Source organism: Piliocolobus tephrosceles, chromosome 12 (genome assembly GCF_002776525.5).
Source record: "Piliocolobus tephrosceles isolate RC106 chromosome 12, ASM277652v3, whole genome shotgun sequence".
NCBI classification, from domain to species: Eukaryota; Metazoa; Chordata; class Mammalia; order Primates; family Cercopithecidae; genus Piliocolobus; species Piliocolobus tephrosceles.
Window position 1 is genome coordinate 52,127,669 of NC_045445.1, and position 17,131 is coordinate 52,144,799.

Sequence of the window (17,131 nt, forward strand, 5' to 3'; positions counted from 1 at the left end):
AAAATAAAATAATAAAATAAATAAAATAAAATAAAACCATGTGTTTGAAACTTTTATTTTATTTATTTATTTATTATTTTGAGACGGGTTCTCACTCTGTCGCTTGGGCTGGAGTGCAGTGGTGCGATCATGGCTTACTGTAACCTCCGCCTCCCGGGCTCAATGGATCACACCACCTCAGCCTCCCAAGTAGCTGGGACTACAGATGCATGCCACGTTGCACGGCTAATTTTTGTATTTTTGGTAGAGACGGGTTTCTCTATGTTGCCCAGGCTGGTCTCCAACTCCTAACCTCATGTGATTCTCCTGCCTCTCTGTATTATCCTTGCAATTACAGGTAAATATATAATTATTTCACAACAAAAGTTTTTAAATGATGATAGAAAGTTAAATTCGCCAAAAAATTATCAATTTGTGAATATTTAATAAAATAACCTCAAAACATATAAAGAGGCCAGGCACAGTGGCTCAGCCTGTAATCCCAGCACTTTGGGAGGCTGAGGCGGGTGGCCTCCCATAGTGCTGGAATTACAGGTGTGAGCCACCACCTACAGTCGTGTTTGGAAATTTAAAAAAAAAAACAAACAAAAAAAAACTTTTTTGTAGTTTATGGGTTAAAAAAGGAAGCATAATAGAAATTTTAAAACACTGAAAACTGAATAATAACAAAAACACTAAATACCAACATTTGTAGGATTCAGTAAAAACAGTATTGCTTTTTTTTTTCTTTATTTCTTCTAAAAGGAAAAAAAAAGGGATACATTTGCAGAATGTGCAGGCTTGTTACATAGGTATACGTGTGCCATCGTGGTTTGCTGCACCTATTGACCCGTTCTCTAAGATCCCTCCTCTCACCTCCCACCCTCCAACAGGCCCTGGTGTATGTTGTTTCCCTGTGTTCCTGTGTTCTCAATGAAAATATTATTTCAAAGGAAATTTATGGTCTTAAGTTTTTATGTTATATGAAATGTCTACAACAGGCAAATCTATAAAGACAGAAAGTAAAGTAATACTTGAAAGGAGAGGCAGAGGCAAGATGAAGAGTGACAACTCATAGGTGCAGGATCTCTGTTTGGAGTCACGAAAGTATTCCACAATTCATTGTGGTGATGGTTGCACAACTCTGGAAGCTTACAACAAAAGGTTGAATTTTACACTTTAAATAGGTGAGTTGTTTAGAATGTGAATTATATCTCATAAAGCTGTTTTAAAAATCTTATGTTAGACTGGGGGAAAAAAAAGGTAAGCATTAATGAGCTAAGCATCCAAATCAAAAAAGTTGGAAATAGACTGATAGAATAAACATAAAGATAATAAAATGAAAAAGACAAGAGCAGAAATAGATGAAATAGAAAAAAATACGTTTGATAGAATTTTAAAACATGAAAAATTGGTCCTGAAAAGATATAATTTAAAAAGCAAACCTTTGGTAAGACTAATCAAGAAAAAAGGTGAAAATAAACAATATTAACCTTGAACAAGAGGACATAATAATGAATATGCAGTGATTTTAAGAGATAAGAGAATACCATAATTAACTTTATGACAATGAATTTGAAAATGTGGATGAAATGGATACATTATTGGAAAAATAAAACTTGCCAAAATTGGCTCAGAAAGAAACAGAGAATTCAAAGGGTCCTATAACCACGGAAAAAAATTAAATCAGCAGTTTAAAAGTTCCCTGCCCCTCTCCTTAAAAAATAGACCCAGATGTAACAGATAAAGTCCAATCTTATACAAACTGTTCTATAGCCTAGAAATAAGTAATATTCTTCAATGCGTTTTATGAGTCAAATATCTTTTATATTAAAACCAACACGATCAGTATAAAAAAATGAAATTTCAAACAAGTCTCAAAATATAGATGTGAAAATCTTAAACAAAATACCAGCAAGTAGAATCCAGCAATGTATTTTAAAAAGTCATGATCAGAATGGTAAGGCAGAGCTGGCTTAACATTTTAAAAAATCTATCAAAGCTTAATTGATACATTCTAACACTATATGGAAACATAAAGACCCAATAAGAGCTACATCAATTTGGAAACAAAGGATACTTACTCTACTGGAAACTTACTCTACTAGATAGTAAGATACACTGTATGTGTCAGTCAGGGTAACAATATGCTATACTGAAGTAACAAATGAACCTCAAAACCTCAGTGAAGTACACAAAGGTTTATTTCCTATTTACATAAAATTTAATGATTAGGCAGCTCTCCAATCTTCCACGCAGTTACTCAGGAACCTAAGACTTCTTCCATCTTGTGGTTCCTCCATCTAAACACACAGCCTTTTACACCAGTTTTAAATAACTTTAACCCAGAAATAATAAACATTACTTTGCTTGTAGTGTCTAGTCCAGATAGCCATATGACCTCAATCTAACTGCAAGGCAAGTTAGGAAAGTAAGTACAAAAATCATTTGGTGAGTACCAGCTATCCCTGCCATGTCATAGTAACAAAAGTAATATGGAAGAGATAAATAGATAAATGGAAACGCTTAGAGACAGACTTAAGTAGATACAGAAAAAAACTGGCAGCACAAATCAATGGAGAAAGAATGGACGTTTTAATATATGGAATTGGAAAGACTAGCTATTTGAAGAAAAATAAAGCTGGAACCCCCCTTAGCACCAAGTATAAATCCAGACTACAGAGAACAAAATAAATATGAAAGCTAAAATTGTGAAGTTAATAGATGATAATATAGAAGAATATCTTTGTGGCCTAGAATTAGATAACAATTTCTTAAACAAAACCTCAGAAGTAGATGCCATAAGACACAAAAGATTAATAGATTTGATTACATAAAAAATAAGAATTTCTATTCAATGAGAGATACCATAAACAAAGTTAATAATGACAGAGAAAACTTATTTACAATACCTTTAACAAAGGGTTAATAGCTAGCATATACAAAGTACTCCTGCAAATCCAAAAGAAAAGGACAGGAATACACTGCCCTATAGTGACAGAAGAGGACGGACAGGTGAGATGGCTCCTGCCTGTAAAGCCAGTGCTTTGGGAGGCCAAGGCAGGAGGATAGCTTGAGGCCAGGAGTTGAAGACCAGCTTAGGCAACATGGCAAGATCCTGTCTCTACAAAGAAAAAAAAAAACTGTTTTAAAAAATTGGCTGAGTGTGATGGTGCATGCCTCTGCTTCCAGCTACTTGGAGCAGCTAGGCAGAAGGATTGCTTGAGCCCAGGAGGTCAAGACTGCAGTGAGCCATGTTCGTGTCACTGCACTCCAGCCTGGGTGACAGAGTGAGACCCTATCTCAAAAAATAAAATAAAAATAAGAAAAATAAACTGACAAAACATGACAAATATACCCCAAGGAAATGAAAACCAAAATGCTCAGAAATAAATGAAGAGATGTTCAAACTCATTATCAACCAGTTAATTGCTAATTAAAGTTCAATTATAAATCCGTTTATACCTATTTGGCTGGCAAAAATTTTAAAGCTGGGACATGCCAATTGTTACTGAGGGTACAGAGATAGAGGAATTCTAACGCACACAGCTGATTAGAGTTTAGACTGGAGCTGCTATTCCAAAGAGCAATCTGACATACATAAATGAATTATACATATGCCCTATGGCTCAACAATTCCATTCATTTTATATACATTCCAGAACACTTTTCATATAGGTCCATAAGGGGACATGCATGAGGACGTTCATCACAATGTATGAGATAACAGTAAGTTGGAAGCAGTATAGATTTTATTTCCAGGAAAATGAGGAAGTAAATTGGAGTGGATGAATACCGTGGTACATTATACAACAGCGTGAGACTACAGACGATGTACACAGAGCGACATAGATGGATCTTTAAAAAAATATTACTGAGTGGGGAAAAAAGTCAGAATGAGATCCACAGCACCATACTACTATCTAAATCCATGCATACAAAATAAAGTAAGTTTTAAAATAAACAAACATACACATCAAATAAATTAGAAGGTTGCCTTTGGGGAGGAGATGGAAGTAAAGAATAGAGAAGAAAGGAAACAAATAAAGTAGTAAATGAATTAATAAAGAAAAGAAAATGGGTTTGATTAGATCAATGCAGATGGTATGCTACGGAGGGAAGAATATGGTTAGTATAATCCTCATCACCTAAGGTCCAAAAAAAAAAGGAAAGAAAATAATCCATTAATGTTGTAGTAGTATAAAAGTCTAAACTGCTGTAATGAAAAACTCAAAAATTGTATGACTTAAAAAATGTATTTTCATTACCAAAAGAGTCCGAGGTTAATGTTCCAGGTCAGCAGAGAGGCTCTGCTACACATGGACATTCAGGGTCCCAGGCTCGTTCCATCTTGTAGCTCCACCCTTCTCTAGGTACTCAAAGTTATCTGCGCTCAGCGGGTAGCTAGGAAAAGAGAGAGCACACGTCAAGCATGAGGACGTTTTATGAGGGAAAGTCTGGAACACATCACTGCTGCCACAATCCAACTGGCCAGAACTCAGTCTCATGGTTGCACCCAATCATAAGGGACGCTGACCACTATAGCTAGACCACTATTAACCAGTCTAGCTGGATTCCAAGGAGTGGGCAGAAAGCATGGATATTGGAGAGCATAACAGCCTCTACCACAGTTTGCAAGAACTTTGTTGAGGGAATTATAAAATGTTTTTAAAAGATATTAATCATCCACAATGCTGGTCTCAGTGACTGCTTTTCCTGGGCAATGGTTTACAAATGTTTTCAACCTCACTGGTACATTTCTCAGGGTTAGTTTGATGCCCAAATTTCTCTCTCCACCCTCAATGTCCATGATCAGTAATGTCTTCCGTTTCCCCTGCAACTGTGTCCATCCCCCAAAACGTGAGGGCGGAGAGGCAGGCAGTGATTGGAATTAGAAAATGGACAGGATGTTGGTAACAGAGGCAGGGAATGAACATGAGATTTGTACTTCCTCATATTTTCACTTTCTCATGTACTATTACCGCCTTAAAAAAATAAGCATCAGTGGCGAGGCGCAGTGGTTCACGCCTGTAATCTTAGCACTTTGTGAGGCCAAGGCGGGCAGATCACCTGAAGTCAGGAGTTCAAAACCAGCCTGGCCAGCATGGTGAAACCCCATCTCTACTAAAAATATAAAAATTAGCTGGGCGTGGTGGCACACGCCTGTAGTCCCAGCTACTCAGGAGGTTGAGGCAGGAGAATTGCTTGAATCCCGGAGATGGAGGTTGCAGTGAGCCTAGATCATGCCAATTCACTCCAGCCTGGGTGACAGAGCGAGAGACTCCGTCTCAAAAAAAAAAGCATCAGCACGCAATCATTTTTACAATCAGAGAAAAAATGAAGTTGCTCTCACTGAAAAATTAATGAGGAATTAATCTGGGAAAATCTATCATAAAAATATTTCTGGTCAGGCACAGTAGCTCATACCTGTAATCCCAGCACTTTGGAAGGCCAAAGCAGGTGGATCACTTGACGCCAGGAGTTTGAGACCAGCCTGTCCCACATGGTGAAACCCTGTCTCTACTAAATATACAAAAATCGTCCGGGGATGGCAGTGCACACCTGTAATCCCAGCTATTCATGAGGCTGAGGCAAGAGAATCACTTGAACCTAGGAGGTGGAGTTTGCAGTGAGCCAAAATCGCGCCACTGCACTCCAGCCTGGGTAAGAGTGAGGGAGACTAAGTCTAAAAAAAAAAAAGTTCAACTTAAGAGGGAGGAAGTGCCTTAGCACAATTAAGTTTTATGAATGTATTGCTTTTCTGCACAAGAAGAGTTTATAGACATGCTAAGGTATTTGATAAGGTAATTGGTAAGGTTTTTGATAAGGTATTTAGAAGGATTAGACTGAATCCTTCTAAACAATGAGATTTAACTCTGGGCAAAGGGAAGAGCTGTGAGATTGATGCTGCAAGGTATGAGGAATGCAGAGATGGTCCTATCCTTTCTGCCCAGTCAAGATTGGGGGAAGGTGCTGCCCCCATCCCCTCTCATATTTCAGAACCTCTCATCTCCTGCATATGGGCACCTGACTTTTGCTCACTTCAAAAATATACCTGGACAGATGACCAAGGTGGTGACCTGAGTAAATGCTTTTGGATCCTTCCCTCCTCCCTCTCCTAAATTTCCACTGGGGTAACCCAGCCCCAGCAGAGAAGAGAGCACTGTTCCTGCCACTGGAAACCAGAATGCATGCCTTCTAGACCCTTGCAGCTGAGGGTGTCCATGAGGCCTGGAGAAGTGATTGCTGGGGGAGTGTCCCTAACTGTCTCCCTGCTCTCTGCCCTTATTCACAGTGTCTGAGTGGAAGCCTCCCTGGATGCTATCTGCTGCCTCCCACCTATCATGAGCAGTGCAGTCTGGTGGGCCTTTCATGCCCCAAATCTGCATCTCCAGGGAATCTAGGAAACCTAGCCTTACTGCAAGTTTGCTGCCTTCCAGTCACCTTCCTCCTTAGTGGCCCCTCAGCCAGGCTAAGGACAGTGTCCAAGAAACTCTCACCTACTGACCATACTGATTAACTTAGACCATGTGTTCTCAACTGGACAAGTCTATAAATTCCTGGAAATTGTATACAAGGCTATGTATTGGGAGTGAAGGGAGGGTGCATATAAGTTTTCCAGGTGAGAGGCTATAAGCCATAATTATTAACACGTTTTTAATGGGAAGTATAACCCTAAATATATTAAAAACCACTGGCCCAGAAGGTCTATGTTTATATTTGTTCTAAATAGGATGATTGTTTTTAATAGTAAAACTAGTATAGTCATTGTAAAAAATGTCAAACAATGCAGAATGTATTGTATTCATTCATTCACTTAATAAGTCTCTATTGAGCGCCTATGCAAGGCATTGAGAATACAATGGTAGGAAAAACAGACTAGGTCTTTGTATTCATGAAGCTCACAGATTAGTGGGGTATATACATTAATCAAATAATCACATGAGTGTACGGATAATTATAATGCCACATAAATACAAAGAAGGAATGGAACACAAATATGTATATGAGTATATAGCAGCAGATCAAGACATAGTCTGAGGGGCTAAAAAGGGAACAAAGAAAGCTTTCCTAAGGAAGTAAAATTTGAGAGGAAATAAGGAAAAGTATAAGTACTAGGCAAAGAGGATAATATAAATGTCTTGTAATCATACATCCTGCAGAATGCCATTGCTAACACGTATGTATAATTGGAATAAATCACAGTCCACAAACCCAAGTGTATAAAACATCCAGCTTTTATTTTCCATAGCAATACTCATAATTTATATTTTGTCTTCTCATCCCATTGTGGTGCTGAAATGGAATCAGTTTAGGATCTGCTGTGTTTTCCGTTGTGTGTCTAAGATCAAAGATGCTTACAAAGCACCTTAGAATTGTTGGAAGAGGTCCACATGATTCTAGTATTATTGCTCTACATAACTCGCCATTCTCATTCCTTCCTCATGACCTTTTCAGATATTGTAGCTCTCTAGTTTGCTTGTGTCAACCTTGAATGATCAAGACTTTCTGTGCTGCTTCCCTGCCTTTGCTATGCTGAGATACAGAAAACTTCGTTAGACTCTATACTATATGTTTAGAAGCAATATAAAGCAGCCATGCTTCAGGTATCTCTTAATAGGTATGACATGTCACCTACACAATTTAATCCAACAAAACTGTTCAACGAATTTCCAGTCAACAGCAGATTGAACTGTCTTGGAAAGCTTCCCCCTTCCCACTTGAAACTCACAGATATGATAGAATACTCACCTTCTCTAAAAACAGTAATGTAGTCAAGTTCATGGTCATGAAATGGAAATCTCTAAGAAACAAAGAAGGAGCTAGCAACAATGAGCTGGAGATGAAGACAGACGGCTATTGGCTTTAAGATCTAGAGACCAGGATTTAATCCCACATAGGGATAGAAAACAATGCCTCTATGCAGTGGAAGATGGGAAGCTGGTACTGAGCTCCAATCTAAATCTAGACGCCACAGAAACACAACCAGCACATGAAATAATAACTAGAAAACTTTATCCCACAGCAAAGATACGTGAGACGAAAGCTCATCTTTTATGTGAAGTCATGGGTGGATACGGAGCCCCCTGGGAGCAATCAGAATCCAGGCCAGCTCCACTCACAGGCTGAATTCATAATCTGTACACGTGAGAGAACTCAAAAGACATACACTAATATAAAAATTAATCTGGAACTGGTGAAACTTTAATAGCCCTAGCAGAGACAAAGGCAAGGAGAAAATATAGATCTCAATAAATCACCCAGAATGCAGCACACAAAGATAAAACAGTACAAAATATGAATGAGAAGCTAGAAGACATGGCAGAAAAAGAGAAAGTTTCAAAATATACCTAGAATGAAGTCCATAAAGAGAGTCTTGAGAGAATGAGGAAGGGACAATATTTGAAGAGATAGTGGCATGAATTTTTCAATAACTGATGCAAGACATGAATCCTTGAGCAGCATAAATAGAAGTAAAGCCATAGCTTGATACATCTTAGGGAAGAGCACCAACTATACCTAACACTATATTTTCATGTGTTTAGGCTTTGGGAAATCAAAAAGCCCTTCCATAAACCTTTCCTGAAGCAAGGAATGGGAAAATGGAAAAGTAAGAAATATTCTGGGAAACAAAAGAACATAAGTTTATGTATAAAACATACTATTCTGTCATATATGCACGTGTAAATATTTACAATCTCTAGTGAAATGGTAAATCTTTTTTTAAGAAAAAGTAAGAAACTGGCCAGGCGCGGTGGCTCAAGCCAGTAATCCCAGCACTTTGGGAGGCCGAGACGGGTGGATCACGAGGTCAGGAGATCGAGACCATCCTGGCTAACCCGGTGAAACCCCGTCTCTACTAAAAAATACAAAAAACTAGCCGGGTGAGGTGGTGGGCGCCTGTAGTCCCAGCTACTCGGGAGGCTGAGGCAGGAGAATGGCGTAAACCCGGGAGGCGGAGCTTGCAGTGAGCTGAGATCCGGCCACTGCACTCCAGCCTGGGCGACAGAGCGAGACTCCGTCTCAAAAAAAAAAAAAAAAAGTAAGAAACTGTCTTCAAAGAAAGGAGGATATAGCACTCTTTCCAGGATTCCAGTCAGAGGGTACGTGATAATGTTTAACAGTTTTCTGTATCTGTCATCCCATTCCTTCGTAAATCATTGAACATTTTCTTCCTTCTGACTATTCAGAGGATTCTCTTGGGGACATATACAAAACGATCCCATTGAGAAATGATCCCATTGAGAAATCGTATCAGCTGTTAGTCAAGCCACAGTCTCTACCCAGCCTAACTGTCCTGCTTTCTCCTGACATTAAATTCTGAGCATAGTTATTTTAAAGCCACAACTAAGGTAATCAATATACAATAATGGTAGCTGGAGCAATGTGCTAATGTGAAGTATCAGAGACTGCCGGGCGTGGTGGCTCACACCTGTAAACCCAGCACTTTGGGAGGCCGAGGTGGATGGATCACCTGAGGTCTGGAGTTTGAGACCAGCCTGGCCAACATGGTGAAACCCCATCTCTACTAAAAATACAAAAATTAGCTGGGCGTAGTGGTGGGCCCCTGTAATCCCAGCTACTTGGAAAGCGGAGGTAGGAGAATCGGTTGAACCTAGGAGGCAGAGGTTGCAATGAACTGAGATCAGGCCATTGCACTCCAGCCTGGGCAACAAGAGAGAAAGTTTATCTCAAAAAAATAAAAAGAAAGAAAAGAAAAAAGAAGCATCAGAGACTTGTAAGGGATGGGGAAGACAAATTGAGAGAGTAAGTATATTATGGATTATAGTCTAAAGATATTTTCTTAAAATCTTATATCCATCACTTAGGTAGGCCTCTCTAGGTATGTCTAAGAAACAGTATGTCTATGAAGCAAAATGTTGATACAGTGAAGAAATACAGAATCACAAAATTGATTTCAATCAATCCCAGTTTTGCCTATCCCCCAAAAGACCTTCCTTGGAGTTTTCCATTCTCCAAATTTCTCCAGTCCCTTGTAGTATTTCCATAGGGGACAATTCATATCCATTGTCTGTGCATTTCAAAATTTATATTATTTCTGACTGAAATAGAACTATAGAAAAGAGTCAAATATCATATTTACCAGAAAGCAATAACAACACTGGAAGAAATAAAATTAAAACAGAAAAAATAATTTCTGGAATTGAGAAACATGATTTTCAAATTTAAAAACTCAGACTAAATGAAAGAGATAATGTCACTGTTGAAAATTGAATAAGCAGCCAAGGTGATCAGGTGAAAATTTAAACAATAAATGAAAATGATGAAGAAAAAGATAAATTTTGGATGACCCATCCAAAAGGCCCAATACATTAATGAATTTCTAGGATGAGGAAGAGAAATAGATGGAGAACTGATAGGTAAAGAAATTATGAAGAAAAAATTCTCTAATCTAGAGAAAATCTTGAGGCTGAACAAGAAAGACATACCCCAAGTGCCAGACACCATTATTTTTTAAAAGTTCAAATGCCTAGAAGTATCATTATAAAATTCATAAATTCCAATGATAGAGAATATTATAAAAAAGAAGTTACATAAAAAGGAAAAATATCTGACAGGTAAATTATTTTTACTTGCCATCCTGGAAGTAAGAAAACAAGGAAATATCCACACACTACTAAAAGGAAAGAGTAGTAACCCCAAAATTGTGTGCCCAACCTAGATAATCATTACAAGTCAAGGTGAAGTAAGATATTCAAGCATGCAAAGATTCAGAGATAATACAATCCATTTCTAAATTATCACAGGTAGCATTTATTGAGCACTTAGTACTTGTCAGGTGCTGCTCTGAGCACTTTACATATCTTTACATATCAGCTCAACAACCTTATGAGATAATCCAATTCTTAGCTTCATTTTCACATAAAGAAATTGAGATAGACAGTGGTTTAAAACTCACCCAAGAAAATACAGCTTTTAAATAAATAGCTTTTAACTCAGCCACTGTCATTCTGAGATCACAAATTTAACCACTATGTACTGAATGCTACTTGGACTTTGTAAAAATGTTTCTAAAGGTTTCCTATTTTTGAAGTCAGGGAGCAGTGGGAAAATAAGGTGCCTCAGCGGGTGGTGTAATTATCTCATTTGGATTCAACAGTAGAGAAACATTGTTTGATTTTGAGTGCTAGCACTCATGGAATGAAATGTGCAGAAAAGCATAGTAAATTTTCTGAACTCACAATATAATGAATATGTAAGAATAGAAGTTTGAATAAACCAAAAAAAAAAAAAAAAGGAAAAGGAAATGGGGCTCAACAAATAAAATTAATAGTAAAAATAATAGGAATGTAAAACAAAATGAAGAGAATAAAATCAACGGTATTAACTGTTGGACTAAAGGTAAAAGGGCACAGACCATGATAGTGAATTAAAAATCCAACTATATGTTCTTTATAAGAAACACACCTACAACACAGCAACAAAGAAACATTGAAACAAATCAGTGGGTGAGGAGGTATCAGGCATAAGCAAGCAAAAAGAAAACATGGTTGAAAATATTAATATAAGCCAAAGGAAGCTCTAAAAAAACACAGTTTAAATCATTATTTGTGTGAATGAAAATGGCACCTCTAAAGAAATTATAATAATCTTGTATGTACCAAACAGCATTGCAACTAAACAGATAAAGCAAAAACTGTTAGAATTACAAGGAGAACTTTAATACACCTCTATTGGAATTTGACCAACCCATTAGATGAAAAGATAATCAAAGACATAGAGAATAAATAATCAAACAACAATATTAACTCAATAGAGAGAAATTTGCATGATATAAGGAGAGAATGTGCATCTTTTTTCTTACATGAATAACTTTTAAGAAATCAATCATGTCCTCAAAAACATAAAAATACATTAATAAATTCTAAAAAAGAGAGAATATATAGGCATATCCTCTTTACTTAACAAATAAAATTAGAAATAAATAATAAAAATTACCATAGTAATTGCCTGATAACAGAGCAATATTTTCCAAAATAACCCCTATATCAAAAAGAAAATTAAAAATAAAATTGCAAGTTATATGGAAAGCAAAGAAAAAGAGAACACATCATATCAAACCCTATTGTGGCATGGCTAAAGATATACCCAGAGAAAAATCCATAGTCATAATTACCATTATTATTCAATAAAACCAGAAATAAAAGAAATACACGTTCTTCTTGAAGAAATTAGAAAGCACAACAGAAATAATCCAAAAACAGTAGGAGAAATTAGTAAAATTAAAGTTTAAAATAATGACCAATAAAAGCCCATTGTAAAAGTGATAAATAGTGTTCGCTTCGGGAGCACATGTACTAAAATCGGAACGATACAGAGAAGATAAGCGTGGCCCCTGTGCAAGGATGACACGCAAATTCGTGAAGCATTCCATATATTTTTGAACAATGAGAACACATGGACACAGGGAGGGGAACATCACACCAGGTTCTGTTAGGGAGTGGGTGGCTAGGGGAGGGATAACATCAGGAGAAATACCTAATGTAGGTGACAGGTTGATGGGTGCAGCAAACCACCATGGCAGGTGTATAACTATGTAACAAAACTGCACGTTCTGCACATGTAACCCAAAACTTAAAGTATAATTTAAAAAGTGATAAAAAGTTGTTTTTTTAATCACCAATAAAATACATAAACATCATGAGTATGACTAAGAAAACACAGAGAAAGCAAAAGCATACAAATTATGATTAAAGGGTTGAACCACACAAATAGATGTGATTATTATAAATCACACGGGTAATTTATTATTATATTATAATTATTATTATAATTTTACACACAAACATATGACATCAAAATTGAAAATCTAAAGATAACATATAATTTCCCAATAGAATAGAAGTTACCAACATTAACTCAAGAAATAGAAAATTTGGGGGCTCCGAGCGAGGGCGGAAAGAGGAGCGTGGGTAGGCCGTACCTCGCGAGGTGCGAGCCGGACAACTGCTTGCAAGCATGCTCCGCTGCACCCGAGCCTGGAAGCTCCCCCGTGAGGGGCTCGGCTCGCACAGTCCTAGCTTCGCGAGGGTGCCTGTCGCACCCAGCAGCAGCGGCGGCCGAGGGGAGGCCGAGCCGAGGCCGCTTCCGCTTTCCTACAGGCTTCTGGACGGGGAGGCAGCCCTCCCGGCCGTCGTTTTTCTGCACGGGATCTTCGGCTGCAAAACTAACTTCAACTCCATCGCCAAGGCCTTCGCCCAGCAGACAGGACGTAGGGTGCTGACAGTGGATGCTCGTAACCATGGTAACAGCCCCCACAGCCCAGACATGAGCTACGAGATCATGAGCCAGGACCTGCAGGACCTCCTGCCCCGGCTGGGCCTGGTGCCCTGTGTCATCGTTGGCCACAGCATGGGAGGGAGGACAGCCATGCTGCTTGCATTACAGAGGCCAGAGCTGGTGGAACGTCTGATTGCTGTAGATATCAGCCCAGTGGAAGGCACAGGTTCCTCCCACTTTCCTGCCTATGCGGCAGCCATGAGGACCGTCAGCATCCCAGATGGGCTGCCCCAATCCCGTGCCCGAAAACTGGCAGATGAACAGCTCAGTTCTGTCATCCAGAACCTAGCCGTACGGCAGTACCTGCTCACCAACCTGGTAGAGGTAGACGGGCGCCTCGCGTGGAGGTTGAACTTGGATGCCCTGGCCCAGCACCTAGACAAGCTCTTGACTTTCCCACAGAGGCAGGAGTCCTACCTCGGACCAACACTCTTTCTCCTCGGTGGAAACTCCCAATTCGTGCATCCCAGCCACCACCCTGAGATTATGCGGCTCTTCCCTCGGGCCCAGATACAGACGGTGCTGAACGCTGGCCACTGGATCCACGCTGAACGCCCACAGGACTTCATAGCTGCCATCCGAGGCTTCCTGGTCTAAGAGTTGCTGGCAAGAAGGGGGCTGGGCGCAGTGGCTCATGCCTGTAATTCCAGCACTTTGGGAGGCTGAGGTGGGAGGATCACTTGACGCCAGGAGTTCGAGACCAGCCTGGCCAACATGGTGAAACCCCATCTCTACTAAAAGTACAAAAATTAGCCTGACGTGGTGATGCATGCCTGTAATCCCAGCTACTCAGGAGGCTGAGGCAGGAGAATCACTTGAACCCGGGAGGCGGAGGTTGCAGTGAGCCGAGATCACACCACTGCACTCCAGCCTGGGCAACAGAGCAACACTCCGTCTCAAAAAAGACAAAACAAAGAGGAGGCAGGCTTCCAGTCCCTGCAGCCTGCTCCACATTTGGGCACAGAAGGACTCAGATGGGCACTGAGTGGGCACGAGGTTTTACAGGGGTGGTCAGACCTCAGGCTTTAATGAATAAAGACATTACTCCCAAAAAAAAAAAAAAAAAAAAGAAATAGAAAATTTGACTAGACTAGTTACTACAGATGAGATTGGAAATGTGTTTGTAGATTTACCATTGTAAACAAACCAAAAGGAAATAGTTTTGCAGTTGGGTTCTAACTAACCTTTATGGAAAGGATAATACCAATGTTATTTAAACTCTGCCAGAAAACAGGAAAAAATGGAAAGTTCACTAATAATTTTATAAAGCTAGCAAAGCTGAGACCAAAATCTGTTAAAGATAGTACATAAAAAGGTAACTATAAGCAGTTATCAGTAATAAATATAAAAAACAGAATAAAATATTAACAAACTCTAAAATATGTAGACAAATAGATCTCAGAAGTACAGCAAGAAAAAAAACTATACTATTACCTGATAGGGATAGATCCACAAAGGCAAAAATAAACAGTCAAATACCAAATTCTTTTTTGTTTTTTGCTTTGTTTTGTTCTGTTTTTGTTTTTGAGACAGGTCTCACTCTGTCGCCCAGGCTACAGTTCAATGGCACAATCACGGCTCACTGTAGCCTCGACCTCTCAGGCTCAGGTGATCCTCCCTCTTCAGCTTCCCAGATAGCTGGGACTACAGGCTGAATTCTCTTTTCTAAAAAAGTTTTTTTCTATGTGTATTTTGAGACAGATAGTGTCTTTTTTCCCTAGGAATTCTATCAATATAGTTAATTACATAAAAAAATTGGGGAGGCCAAGGGGAGTGGATCACCTGAGGTCGGGAGTTCAAGGCCAGCCTGACTAACATGGAGAAACCCCATCTCTACTAAAAATACAAAATTAGCCTGGCGTGGTGGCCCATGCCTGTAATCCCAGCTACTCGGGAGGTTGAGGCAGGAGAATTGCTTGAACCTGGGAGGTGGAGGTTGCCGTGAGCTGAGATCGCACCATTGTACTCCAGCATGGGTGACAAAAGCGAAACTCTTGTCTAAAAAAAAAAAATTAAAGGAGAAAAAGTGCATGATTCTATTAATAGATGCTGAAAAGCCAACAGGGAAAAAATCAGCAGCTAATCCGAACAGACACTAATAGAAATAGAAGGGAATTATTTAAATATTAAAAGCACTTTTTACCAACAATCAACAGCAATCCTCATTCAAACCATGAAATTCTAAAGTAATTCCCACTAAAACCAGAAACAAGTCACTGTTACTCACAATTTCCATTCTTATTCAAGTGTTTTTTGAGATTATAACTATTACAATAAGAAATAATTAGAGTAAAATTGGGAAAAGATAAAATTAATTTATATTTACAACTGATAATGATTGTATTTTTCTAAAAACAAGGGACAATTTAAAAATTAGAAAGTCAATAAGCAAATTAGAAAAGGTGGTGGGACGTAAGATAAATATTTTTAAAATCAACAGCTTTTCTCTATTCTAGCAAGTTTTTAGAGAGTATTACACTACAGAGCCCACGGATCAACATTATTCTTTTATTTCTTTTGATTAAAAGAATATATATCACTCGTAAATGGCTATCATCTATCAAACTCATCAAACTAGTGCATAGAATGATTGCATCAATTGCTAGTTCAACCAATTGTATCAGTCTCAATGTCCCTCTGATACTTATTTTGTTTTTTTATTACACTATTATATGATTTACTATTTTTTCCATGTGTACCCATTTATTTTATAAATTTAATCTGTATTTCACCATGCTTGATAAGCATATTACTTTATCTTGTAAGTGTCCACCAAAATGTCTTAACTCATAGTGCCCAAACCCTCTATATCTGACAATTCATTCTATGCTTCAAAAAGATCAGTTTCTTATCTTTGGTTCTAAGCACACATGATAATATATAGTAACTGTCTTGTTGGAAGACTGGAATAGCCAGCAGACTTTCAAACTCTCAAGTACACTGATTAGATTATTCATTGTCATATGTCCTAGGACAACATTAAGATTAGTTTTTTTTAAATATTTAATTTTAATATTTATTTTTGGGGGGTATATAGTGTGTATATTTATGGGATAAATATAATGTTTTGATACAGGCATGCAATGTGAAATAAGCACATCATGGAGAATGAGGCATCCATCCCCTCAAGCATTTATCCTTTAAGTTACAAGCAATCCAATTACACTCTTTGAGTTATTTTAGAATGTACAATTAAGTTATTATTGACTAGAGTTGGAAAAACCTAAGATTGCTTTCAATGAAGTGTTGTCACATTCACTCAGGCCACTTATTAGACTACCTTTTACAAATTGTGACAATATGTATATTTGAAGACAATATAAAAATTATTTTTAAATCATGGAGTGGAAAAGGCCTAAGCACAACCTCAAACCTAGAAGCCATAAAGGAAAAGGCTGAGGGATATGACTACATGAAAATGTAGATCATCTACAGAGAATGACACCATGAACACAGTTAAATGAGGTAAGATATGCATGGCAGAATAAATGTGATGTATTTTAAGTGAAAAAAAATGGTTACAGAATAGAACACTATATGGACTATGAGTTCATTTTCTGTTAAAAATGTGAGTATGTATAATATCTATTTATGTATATGCATAGAAAACATCAGATTGGTAATAGTAGGTAACTGTATAGATGAATGGAAATAGGGCAATTTGCATATTGCATATTTTACTTTATATATTTACCTGTTTTAATTTTTAATAAGCATTTGTTATTTCTATGGTCTAAGAAAACACAATAAGGAATATTAAAATACAGCTCATTGTGAAAAATAATCTCTCAGATTGCTGGTAACTCCCAAATCCATCTCCAAGTGGTGGTCAAATGGCTAGCTCAATGCA

The 17,131-nt window shown here is 38.1% G+C and overlaps 1 non-coding gene and 1 pseudogene across 2 annotated transcripts; both read left to right on the forward strand.

Moving 5' to 3' along the window:
• Positions 1–12,275: 12,275 nt before the first annotated feature.
• On the forward strand, positions 12,276–12,382 carry LOC111536541. The gene has a single exon (XR_002729766.1). It is a non-coding gene; the product is annotated as a U6 spliceosomal RNA (small nuclear RNA).
• Positions 12,383–12,886: 504 nt separating this feature from the next.
• Positions 12,887–14,330, forward strand: LOC111536501 (annotated as a pseudogene). The gene has a single exon (XR_002729757.1). The product of XR_002729757.1 is annotated as a protein ABHD11 pseudogene (transcript).
• The last annotated feature ends 2,801 nt before the right edge of the window (positions 14,331–17,131 follow it).